General features: G+C 41.7%; 1 long non-coding RNA gene across 2 annotated transcripts; it reads left to right on the forward strand.

The window, feature by feature from the left end:
- Positions 1-1,650: 1,650 nt before the first annotated feature.
- LOC139610628 (uncharacterized) lies at positions 1,651-5,395 on the forward strand. Of its 2 annotated transcripts, XR_011685944.1 has the most exons (3): positions 1,651-3,438; positions 3,551-4,540; positions 4,644-5,395. It is a non-coding gene; the product is annotated as an uncharacterized lncRNA (long non-coding RNA). The 2 variants fall into 2 exon arrangements; XR_011685938.1 differs by having other exon boundaries at positions 3,551-5,395.
- The last annotated feature ends 7,576 nt before the right edge of the window (positions 5,396-12,971 follow it).

A 12,971-nucleotide genomic window follows, 5' to 3' on the forward strand; every position in this document is an offset into this window, starting at 1 on the left:
GTCTCCTCCATCTTTCTTCCTCTTTGGAGTTTTTTTCATATTGTCCGTGTCTGGAGAAAAACACGCATCTCCAGTTTTGGTGTTTGGAAGAATGAAGTGTCACTTTATGTTTTTAAAGCAGCTTCCTGCTTTAATCTGAGGATTATTAAAGAAAATGCATCATCAGCGCTGAAAACAGCTGGAGATACATGGTTTTCAGTGGCAGTGTAGCTCCAACATGTATCTGCATTTAAGAAAACAAAGAAGAAAAGACTGAAGACAGTGGGAGGAAGTCGAATGCTCCATGACATCTACAGACCGCACTTTGTGGTGTGTTGGTTTTTGTCACTTTAAATTAAAAACTGGCACAAATGTGATGCTCCTGACTTTCCCTCCAACAGTTGGTCAGCTGCTGAGCTGATTCTTCATTAGATTATAAAGGCATTAGGGGCTTAGCAGAGCTCTGCTGTTGTTCTGTTGTTGGATAAACAAACGCCCGACGACACTGAAACAATTATCCTGTTTGCACCCTGCAGAGCTCCCACATTCCTGCTCTGTGTCAGAGGAGCTAAGTAAAGCTGCTGCGTCGAAGGTGTTTCCTCACTTCAGCTCGCACACAGATCCACTGCAAACATCCAGGTAACAGAGCAGTGAGCAGACGTGCTGAGGGACGGAAACAGCAACAGACATTTAGAGTAATGATGAGACTCTGCAGCGTTATCACCTTTGTTCTGAAGGAATTTTATATAAGATATAAATTAATAGCTTTTCTATATGTATCAGTAATTTGAGCCGTATCAGCACAACAGAAAAGTTTGCCTGCAGTTTGAACAAAAACACATCACACACAAACGCGCACACCTGGCTCAAACCCAGAGAACAGGAAGCTCTGTCTGGATGCACCAGTTGTCACGTGTACATGAGTTTCAGAACTTTCAGTGCATGTTTACTGACTAGATCTACCTCCACCATTCAGTTACACGTTTGCAGCAAATATTAAACAAGAGAAGAAGAATGTACCAGTGTCTGCAGTGTTTCTAAATGAAGCTCTTTGTTAGCAGGTTACCAGTCGGTCGTGTACACACATGAGCTGATTAATCAATAAGTGGCTCAGTTACTCAACAGAGAATTAACAGAAAGAAAAAAAACACTGACTTGGATTTAAATGGAGCTTTTCTTTCAAGGAAATTCGAGTAAAACAACGAATAAACTAAAAAGGAAAAAATCTACAAGTCCTCGAACCTAAAAGCTCTTGTTCTGCCCTCAGATAGCAGCCATAGGAGCATGGTGGCAGACCTTTGTCGCCGTGGTTACAGTAATAAACACATGATCAAGGTTGAGGAACAGTCACAGTTAAAAGAAACAACGCGGACTATTGACTTCACAGTGGGCGGCACCAACATGAAACCTCTGACCCAACGAGTCTGGTCCAAACATCTCCACATGTGCTCAGATTCCAGCTGTTTTCCTCAGGTGTGACAGCTGCAAGAGCTTCTGTCCATGTGCCAGAATTGGTCCAGATGTGGAAGTAGCATCTGATAATCTTGGTGTATATGTGTGTGTGTATATATATATATATATATATATATATATATATATATATATATATATATATGGGCCAGAAGAAAACAAGCATGTGACCCAAGTATTGACCAGCTAGCGACAAATGACCTACATGGAAAACTTGTTGAGCTCAGAGTGAATTTTTACTAAACATCTCGCTTTTTTTACATGATTGAACAAGTAATTTTAAAAAAAAGCTGGAAGGTTTCTCCACCAGCAGGTGGGGGCCATTAATTCAAACTTTCAGACATTTCATAGGACGGGTGGGTTAATGATGAGTCTCCGACCCACACACACACTGTTCTATATGGAGTCTGTAAATATTCAGCTCACACTGATCACGGCTCCTGCTCTGCTCTCTAACATACAGGTTCTGACAGACACCAGGGAAGGTGACGAGCAGCAGCAGCATTTAAAACACTGGGGTGGGGGTGGGGTGGATTGGCATTATGAACACGTTTGTGTTGCCTCCGGTGCCGGCTGTGTAGGTGGACTCTCCTTAGAAACCAGGAGCTTGTTGCGACTGCCTGTATTGAACGTTGATACTCTAGAAGCTGGGGGGGCTCAGAGAGACGGTAAACAGAGAAGAAGCTGCCAAAGAGACGACCAGAAATCCTCTCTGCATGATTTGTGTTCATTAAAAATCCTCCTCAGAATTATCCCGTGAGTTTTTTTAATCTCAAACAAAGATCTAATCATAAGCAGTCATCTAAAACTGGTGCCTGATGTCTTTTATTAACTGGTCTCAGGTCATGAGGTTGCTTGATGTTTGTATTCCCTGAGGAAAACTATTCCAGGACTCTAATCCTCTGATAACATCTAGTCTCTGCATGTTGGACCCAGCTCCTTGAAGCTGCTGCTTCCACAAGGATCTTCTGAGAATCAGCACAGCGGGGATCAGTGGGGGACAAGAGAGGCCATAAAGAGCGGACATGCTTCTTCTCGTCTTGTCAACAGGAGAGTAAGGACTCAGTGAAAAGATCTGCAGTGTGCCGAGCGCTGAAGCACAGTCCTGGTTGTGCAAAATCTGCCTCTCCACGTGGATTTCCTCTTGTGATCCTGCTATTTTAAGAGACTAAATCCGTCTCTAATTATTTGGTAATTATTGCAATCCATGTTTTGACATAAGACGGGAAAAACAACGAGCCTTTCTGTCTTCCAGCCTCACAGACACAAGTTTATATCCAGTGAGAGCTGCAGCTGGAGAATAGACTCTTTACTGTTTGTAAGATTTCACGTCAGCCTGTTTTTTAATGGTGGCTCTTTTAGCTATTTAATTCATTATTTACCTTCTGTGTGTTATGTTTCTGTGCTCAACTTATGTCTGAGTGAGTCCTGGACCAGTTTAACAAAACTGATTCACTGCACACTGATCGGAACTGGTGGCAGCTTGTTATTTCAGAAATGATAGTCACTCATGAACCAAAGATACATTGAGGAGTCCTGTCGGGATCTCACACACTCATACACTGGCTGAGAGTTCAGCATTTGTTTCATGATAAATATTAACACCAGAGGAAAATGATCTCATGTCACAGACTTGGTGCATCAGGCCCCTGCTGGACAACAAGCTTCTATTTATTGGCTCACAATAAGCTTTTCTATCTGAGTTAGTTCCTGTGTCTCTGTTCATTTCTGTTTTTGCTGTTTTGGGGGGTTATAGGCCCCTGTTCTCTGATGATGCACTTCACCCGTTTTTGTGCCTGATATCTTGTTGAGCTAAATTCAGTCTCCTATGAACCAAAACAAAATCCTGAACCACATTTTTACCTCCACCACTGTTTTGCCTGATTTTTTTCACATGAACCACCTTTTACATGAGCCACCTTTCTCCTGAAACACCTGACTGCACAACTGCTCTGCTATATATTTACAGTTTAAGGGAAGAAGTACAAGGTTGTTTTTTGTCTTTCATGAGAAGGAATCATAATTGTGTTGATAATCCTAAACCATTTTTTGCACCTTTTTGCATTTTGTTGTTTTATCATTTAAAGGAGTAAACTACAAGGTTCTCTTTTCCCTGTGGCTTCTGTAAAAAGCAGCCATTGTTGTGTTAATAATAATTCCTTGGCTGTGTAAAAGGCCACGAACCACCTTCATTTGGTAGTTTTATTACATCATCACCACTGAGGGGAGAAACTCACAAGGTTGGAAAGAGGTCATAGCTGCACTTCACTCCCTGGTGTGGATGATTTTCCAGAATTAACAGTGAATAGAGCAGGTTTCATGAACGGTCAGACAGAATACATCTTCTTCTTTTTTTTCCCAGAACATAACAAAAAAACTGTCCTTTAATTCACTGTGAACGTCCACGGGCCGGGCTGCAGTTCTCCGTCTGACCACATGATGGCAGTGCAGAGCAAAACATGTCAACTTGCACATCCACATGTACACACACATTACACACAACATTTTCAACAAAGTCACAAGTGCTGCACCGGATACCAGAGTGTGCACGGCAGAAGTGCCAGCGATGTTGAATCTAATTTTCATTTCCACTCTCTGTGGCCCTCATCGGCCCTGACGCCTGATGGTGGCTGAGCAGCAGCCACTTCCACAAGTAGCAGTGAGGGGAACGAGGACAGAGGGATGAGAGCGTGATGGAGACAGAGTGGGAGAGGGGGAAAAAAATCAGTGGAAGCGAGACAGGGAGAGTAAGATGTGGGTGGTTTTGAGCAGAGAGGTAAGATGCTCCACTCTGGGAGGCTGTGTGGGTGTTTGTTGCCAGCGAGGAGCGCAGGGACGAGCCGTGCCGCCTGTGACCCTCTGTGGAGACTGTAACTGAGGGTAACAGCTGCTCCACAACTGGATCCCAGAGTCCCCAAACACGCAGGACTCCCACAAATCTCAGCACTTTGAAAAGCTCTCTGGCAGCAGAGGCAGGGAAATGGATGCTGAGAGCACTCAGAGGCGTTTCAGTGAGAGGCCTCGGCTGGTGCACAGACTGCAGCGCGATGTTAACGCGCTAATGCGACGCTACACACACTTGAAATGCCAAGTACGAGGTGCTTCTGCTCTGTGTCAGCTTCGTGACGGGTGTTCTGTGTCTTCACTCTGACCTCCTCTCTCTATCTCATGCTTTATCTCTCCGTCTCTCGTAGATGGGTTTGGACATGTGGCTGGCTGCTGCTCGCTCCAGCTGCTGGGGGGTCGGGATCAAGCGGAGCCTCTGGGTCATGGAGTGGTCTGAAAACATCATGAGATCCTCTTGGACTAACATCAGAGGGGCCTCACAGAGGGTGCAGCAAGCTGCCCCCCCCCCCCCCCCCCCCCGCAACACATTTGTAGAGGTTCACAAACGTATCTGGCACATTTCACTCTGCAGCCTCTGTGAAACACAGTTTGTCACAGTAACGTCGGCTCCTGAACGTCTCAAACTTTACTTCTACCTTTGATAAGTAATTTTGTGTGTTTGGTTGGTTTTTGTGTTCAAACATGCAAATGTGTAAATGTAACCGGGTTAAACCATGTTAGAGTTTTGCTGAAAATGTACTGTACATTTCATGTTCATATTTGATTGTAATTTGTTGGATTAAAAACAAATTTAAGGCTGATTCACTGATTCAGGATGAGCTGGAGAAACAGTGTTAGTGTTCCAGACAATAAAGAGCGACTAAAACTACACAACCACACAAACCTCCAATATGGCTGCACCGTCCTCAGTGTTTGTCATTTTCAAGCTCTGATGTGAAGGGTTTTTATTTGATTTTGTCATCTGTCAAATAACTGTGATGGATTTCCAGGAAGAACTGGTGGGGGCTGTGTGGTACTTTCCACCCTGATATCAACAACATCTCTGTCTTCTCTGATACTTCCACTGAAGAATGCCAAAATAAAAGACCCACAAATTCTATTTCTGTGTGATAAACTGTACACAGAGCTGCATTGTTTTTTGAGCCACCCTCTGAGAAGCAGAACGAGAACACAACATCATCTGACATATTAACACCATGTAAAATTGATGTCATTACCATAACAGCAAACAGACGCACAATTACACATCTAACAGACATGAAGTGACTTTGTCATTCATATGGAGTCATGTCTCTGGTCTCATGATATTGAATCTATGTCCAATATTCATTCAATATTTAGCCGCGGCGTGGCTCCTCTCCTCTGTCAGGGTAGAGGTCAGATCCGCCCCTCACTCCTCCTCGGCTCCACCTTCTCCTCCAAATATGGTCTCTTCTGGCTGCAAAAAAACCAAGATGGCGACAGACAAATTACAAACTCAAGGCTTTGATGTGGCAGTTCACAAACCAGTGAGTGACGTCATGTTGGGTTGAGAACTGAAGACAAGGGCTGAAGGCAAGTTTGAAAATGATTTAAAAAAACCAAAAAAAAAAAACAACAGGTGGGGGTGTGGAGGTCTTTGGTTGAGGCTAGCAGCTACATTAGCCTAGCATAACACACCCAAATCTTCAACCAAACGGTTAGTAGTTGAGTTGCACTGTGGGTAATGTTGTTGCCAGGTTCTACAAGTAAAGAACGCATGAAATAAAAAAGAAGGTATCACTGGTCCTGCTGCAGCGAGTTTGGTCATTTTTAACTATCAATCATGACACGTTGTGATATACGAGAGCAATGTAACCAATTCTGGATTTAAATTGAATTTTACTCTGTTGACAGGGTTATAAGATATGTTGCATTATCACCTCAGGTTATGACCAAAGCACCTGAGCAGTACGACCATATTAAAATACAACTGCTTCTGACCTGTATTAAAACACTTCAGTGACTGACTGCCTCCGTCATAATACAGTGCTATGCTATGTCGCTAATGCATATGCTAATGCTATGACCCTGTGTTGTATGTTTGTCTTAACAACTACACGGCTATTATGTGCATGTCAGAGTGCCGTTTGTTTGGTCCGATAACTGATTTTGACTGAAGGACAAGAAGGCATTTTTGTTTACTCAGCTTTTTCTTTTCTTTGCAGTCAGACGTCTTGTGTTTCTTCAATGGCTGAAATTCGTAGAAAATATGCTGATAAATGACACTTTAATGACTCTGAGCATGTGGATTTTGCAGCTTTTTGCTTTTAACAGTGAAGTCATTATGGTAATTGCCCCTGACGTTTAAAGGTACTGATCACAAGTCAGATCAAGCAGGAAGTTTTGCTGGTGAAGGCTGATTAAAGGAGGCAGACATTTATTTCGTAACATTCAACTGAGCAGAACACAAGATCTCATGTCTCCTTGGCACGTTTACAAGAATCCATGAAACCATGCAGCCGAACACACTGGGTTCTCTGTAACATCAACTATTAACATTAGTGAGCGATGCTTCTTCTGATAGTGAATCATGTTTCCCCTTGGAATGAGCAGTCTGATCCCACCACCCAAAATGAAAACATTTGGGCCCTTATGACTCAAAGGCCTGTGAACGTAGAACCTGTCTGATGCTCAGTTTGTTTATCAGGAATCCAAACATGACATTCAGTCAATAGCTCAAACTGCTGGTAAACTGCACGGAGCAAAGGTTTATCTTCAGTTATGTGCAGAAAAGCTTTTCAGTGTTTGTCTTCAGTCGCACAGAAAACTTGAAGCTGATGAAATAAAGTGAATTTTTAGGATTCCAGCAATTGAAACAGTAAAATTCTAGTTTGTCAAAAAATCAGACTGAAGTCCCAAGACCTTAATGAATTTTGCTCCTCCATGACCTGCACCAAACCTCAGCCCAAACTTCCCTTTAATCAACATATAAAAACCATCTTATTACTGGATTCCCATGAAATCTGTTCCACGCTGCCACCATTTGGGGGGAAAATTGGCCACTCAGTCAAACAGATTATCAGCTTGGAACATATTACAGAACTAACCATTGGATTTTGGTTACCTCCTGTCCTTGTTATAGCTCAGCCAGCTGGTCAAAACTTACACTTGTACACAAGAAATAAACAGCTAATAACTGGCACAGTACAATGACATTTTCTGGCCACATTCCTGCTCCCCAACAGATGAACCTTTACACTTAGTTTTAATCTGGCACCATCCTCAGGACAAAAGTTGAAAAAATGACCTTAATTTTCATGAATCTAAATGATTCTTACAGACTATTTTTCATACTTAATCTATTTAGAAACATTGCATCCTCAAGGCCACTAGCAGGGCTCTGAGCTTCCTTTTTTCTTGTGTTTTCTTTCAGAGGTGAGAAGAGAATTTTCCGCCTCATTTAAATGGGCGACAGGAAGCCACACCTACGTACAGAAACCTGTAAAACACAGACATTGGTGTTGATGCTCAACAGGGCTAAATGAGAGAACTGAGCTGTGCAAAGGGTTATTAGCATCTACAAAAACTGACTTCATGCAGAGCTTTTATGATGTATTTGGGTAAAAAGGGCACTAACAGAGTAATGGACTTTGAGTGTCACTTCACTCATGCAGTCAGAAACAACCTGCCGCTACTGCACATTAAGACGAAGAACATTTTAAGAGAAATTGAAGGAAATGTGATGATAAAGTTGGATGCCCTTCAAATAAAGTGAAGCAAAATGCTTTAATATTACCTCCAGTTTTGCCTTGTTGCCTTTTAATTACATTCTTCACTGTGGTGACTGAAAAGGCTCTTGAAGATAAATTAGCGAGGCTCAGCGCCGCTGGCCCTCTCCCCTCTTAATTGGTCAGTGTCACTCTCTCCCGGCACTGAGCTCAGAGATGGAAAGCCTCCTCTCAGTTCCCAAGGAAACAACGAAGCTGCTCTCACACTGCAGCAGGTTTTTTTTTTTTTTTTTGTCTCGGCTTCTGCAAGTGTAGCATTCACAGGCTTCCACACAGCCACAGACTGCATTACATGACCTACGTCTGTTTTTTTTTTCAATGAGCTGAATGCAACGCAGCTTCATAACCATCGTAGTCCTATACATAGGACTTCCTGTTGCTGCAGGGGTCAATTCTCAGGCTGCGTTTCCATTGTGAAACTCTTACTTCACAACATGATATAATGGCTCCATTGAATTTGTTGCATCATGTCTCCAGGACTACGATTCTCTGATGGCAGAGCCTCTCATAACATGTGACACTGCACATGTCGTCAATGGGGGACACACACCTGTAAATCTGTGTGTGTGTGTGTGTGTGTGTGTGTGTGCTGTCCTTTCAGTGCCATCAATAAATGTATCTCTTAACAAGCGGTTTTTAAAATATTTTTTAATTTACTATTTCTCTTGCTTAAAAACTACAGTATCCAGCTGAAATTACTTTTACCTTTTGCTAAATACACAATGTTGGTTTAGGTATTCAAGTGGGATTTGGCTTTAAGTAAAATACATCTCCACTCGTCTTTGACTAATCTGGATTGACTGTAATGATAAAATGAAATAATAGAAAAATGCATAGAGAGATAAACCTTTTTAATCTTTGTGTGTCCAAAAATATCAACACAATAACAGCTGCTTAATTTCAATCAAGGGCTGGACATCCGACGCAGACCTGCCACTGTGTCATAAAGCTGACGGTGACTCACACAGCCACCTGTGATGCCACATGTGACATCAATGTGCCCAGGGGCCCCGGGGCTGAGAGCCCACAGGGACCACTCGTAGCGATGAGAGGACTCCTCGAACCTGCTCTGATCAGAACACTTCAATCTGTTACAGCGCCTGAATGAAGCTGATTAGAAGCACAGAGTGTTTCCTTCCATCAGTGTCTGAGTCCACATCCAGACCTCGATCCTTCGGCTTTCAGAGAACAACAAGGGGAAACATTTTCAACTCACTCAAACTGCAAACAACAAAAATATAAAATTTGTGCCCATTTACATGAATCAATGCATTAAATTTCATGACGTTTCAAGAAGAGCTGTGAAAAACCACTTTACCAAAACAGTCAGAATGAAAAACAAACAAATGATTTTATATTTTTTGATGTTTATTCATGTATATTTTTGAAAGTAAAAATAAATCTCTACAAAGTGATCTAAGTATAACACAAAATACATGTTTAAGTGTTGACAGGACACACCTCAATCACCAGTGGTGAAGTCAGCTGGTTTTCATAAGAGCTGAGCTAAATGGAGACCACCTGTGTGTTGATTGTGCTAAAAATACACCTGTATCTGTCAGAGTGGATCCTACACAGCACAGGTTGGGGGGGGGGGGGACTACAAGTTTCCTATTTGTAAAAATATTTGTAAAACCAGTGGACATCCACATGTCTGCAACTGATTGTGTTTAAAATGTGTGGACAGCTGCATGAGACCAACCATCATCTTCAGCTGCGACTGAGGTCAGAGGTCAAGTCCTCTTCATCTTCCCTCATTCAATTCAAGGCAGCAGTGTAGTATTTCAGCTAAACCACGAGGAGAGAACTTAATAAATTATATCTGTTCATCCTTTCTGTTTGTGTTGAGGTTAAAAAGGTTCAAAAGCTCTGATAAAACAGAACAGAAACACTGAGCAGCGTGGGGACTGGAGTCTGTTAGATATCAGAGAAAACATGACTTTTGTGGGTGGGATGGTTATTTCCAGTCAAAATTAGGTTTTTACAAATCTGCTAAGGTCTGTATCTCCATGAAAAAGCCTTTTGTCATTTTTATTCAACACCTAAAACATCAAGCAGGTGGTTTAAGAGGCTGTCTCTCTTCTTTCAAGACTGATACAGTTTTGAAGTTTGTATTTTTTGGGGAAACTCTGGAGAATTCGGTCCAATATTATCCTGGTAGTTTTTGTCATTAGCAAAACAAGACAAGTTTTTTAATTTATCAAAACTTTTTTATTAGAATAAAACAAAATATAAAAAGTTGTTTCTTGAAATTACTAAGGTTTTCAAATCTTATTTAACACTTAAATGTCAAAATGTATGAAATGTGTAACATGACATCTATCTCTTACATTCATTTCACAACATAAAGAAAAATCCTTTTTTGTGTTAAAGTTATACAGTTTTTGTGTTGAGTCTCAGTATTAGAAAACACTGGATAAGAGCACAAAAATTAGGACTTTAGTAGCTTTAAGTGTCTTTTTTTATGTATGTGCTTTTATTCACACTGGATGTTTTCATTATGTGTAGTGAAAGTGAAATGTAGATTGTGGTTATCATGTCTCATCCATTGGTCACCGTGACAACCATCTTATTCAATTAGCAAAGAACAAGCTGAAGATGTTGCAGACAGTGACACTGGGAGCCCAGTCATCCTCCCAGCATCATAAACTTAACCCCAGTTTAGGGGTTTAGCTTCTTGGCCCCTGTGTACACAGATCTATTTATTCCAGCCACCACATATACATGCAAACTGCTGCTGGATGCAGAGTGCTGACAACGTGTCCTACATTTCCCTCTCGGATATACAGCACACATCCACCTCTGTATCCCGCGGGCTCTGAGCGGCGTTGCGTGACTCAGTATCAGTATCAGAGGAGCAGCAGTCAGGAGGAAACGCTGGCTGTCACATAACGCTTTGTGAAGGAGGGGAAAGGAGGCTTTATGTCTCCCAGCCTTGAATGAAACAGTCCATACATGTGAGTTCATCTGTGACTTGTCTTAGCAACATTTATGTCCTGTCTTCAGCTGTCACTATGGACAAAAAGATGCAGTATCACTAATGGCCACTAGAGGCCACTACTTCCTATAAGTACCAGCATTTTCTCTATAAAATATTATCATCTCAGTTTCATTTTTCTATTGTGTTAGCGGTGACTGTAGAAAATGAAGGCCTATTAAAAATAGGTTTCAGGGTGTGTTTGCTCGTTTAAGTGGTCTCAGCCTTAATCTGGGTCCAGAAAAAACACACACAAAAAAAACAGTTTTGGTCACAGCAACATTAATCTGTGCATCTTTGTGAAAGATAAATACAGAATATCTGTAAGGTTTGCCTAAACTTGCAGAGCAAACCATCGCGCTAACTCTCTTTAGCCAGTCAGCAAACATATTAGCGTTGGTTTAGCTTAGTAGCTAATGGTATAACAAGTTCACAGTTTATTCAAAAGAAATATTTGTACTCTTCTGTCTGCAACCTGTCACTTTGTGGAGCAGCTCATACTCCAATACTGAGCAGTTAAATTAAAGTTAATGGTGCAGCACAGCGACAATAACTTCCTTTATTTGTACACAGCTCCATCCCCTCAGAGGTTAGCAAGACTGATGTTGGTCAGTGGTGCAAATTCATGGGTCAAAAGTCGATTTTGCACATTTCTTTAAGAATAACATGGCAGATGTTAAGCTAACTGTTGTGTCTGTGTCACCTGAAATGACAAGATATATCAGTAACAGCTGATTGGTTAGGGCAAAGGGCACAAAAACAGCCAAAATATCAGACTGAATAATGACAAGAAAATGAAACATTTAAGTCTGACTGTTAAACTACCAAACTGATCTGAGTTGGTCTCCATTTTCTCTTCCCACCTCATCTCCACCCGTCTTTAACTAATCTGGATCGACTGTGTTTCAAATGTCCCTTCAGAAAAAAGAAAATGTTAGGTATGATGATGCTTCACAGCAGCTTTTTGGTGGTGTTTTATATTGGTGTATGAAACTACAATGTACAAACAAACCTGGAGAGAATTATCACTTTATCTGCAGCTCCACGTTGCTTTACAGAGCTTTCTCAGTCATTGTTTAGTTGTCAGGACCACAACTTTACAACTTCGCCGTCCTGGTTCACTCTCACTGCTCTGACATGGTACTTTTCAGCCACAGCAGCCGCTGCGTTCGGAGGGAAAGCTCTTAAAAGCTCCTGTTCATGACCTGCTGAGCAGCAAACAGCAGACAGACACAGTTAGAGACCAACTGGGGAACATCGTGGAGCATTTAGCAGCTAAAGAGCCAAATATTTCCCTCAGGGGCTGGTGGAGACCAAACACAGAGATAAAAGGAATATTTGACTGACATTCATCAGGTGGACACAAACTTGACTCCAAATGTTGCTCTGTAACTTCTGGATGTGAGAATAAGCAACTGACTGCTAACAATTCTCCAAACAACTTGAAATGCACTTGTTTCCAATGACCCCAAATGCCCAAAATAATGAGTTTTTGCAGGTTTAAGCAGTGATTTAGTTGGATAGCGATGGCCAGATATTTTATATTGTCAGATTTTATGTGCACGACAGCAGCAGTACATCCATGTTTGTCTTCCATCTGTGGTTGGGCAACTTTGTTTCAGCTCCAAATGTCAGGATAAGGTAATGAACTCCGGTACTCAGGACAAGAAGTGTGGTGAACTCTGTAAACTACAGAAGAGTTCACGTTAAACAAACGGAGGAGAAATCATTTCTGTTTAGTAAACAGTTTGAAGTGGTCTTGAATTGGTCTTGTCATCCTGCATGTGTGGAGTTATTGCAAACTGTGTGAATCTGCAGCATTTCTCCTTTCAGTTTCAGCCTCAGTAAATTCTGTTTTTTATATTGAATTCTTCCCTGTAGCATGATTGAACTTCAGCCTGCTACTGACCGAAGGAACATAACAACTCAGTCTCTTTAATTCATGACGG

This window comes from Trachinotus anak, unplaced genomic scaffold, assembly GCF_046630095.1.
Source record: "Trachinotus anak isolate AG129_WGS33_773 ecotype Australia unplaced genomic scaffold, CSIRO_AGI_Tana_v1 ptg000003l, whole genome shotgun sequence".
NCBI classification, from domain to species: Eukaryota; Metazoa; Chordata; class Actinopteri; order Carangiformes; family Carangidae; genus Trachinotus; species Trachinotus anak.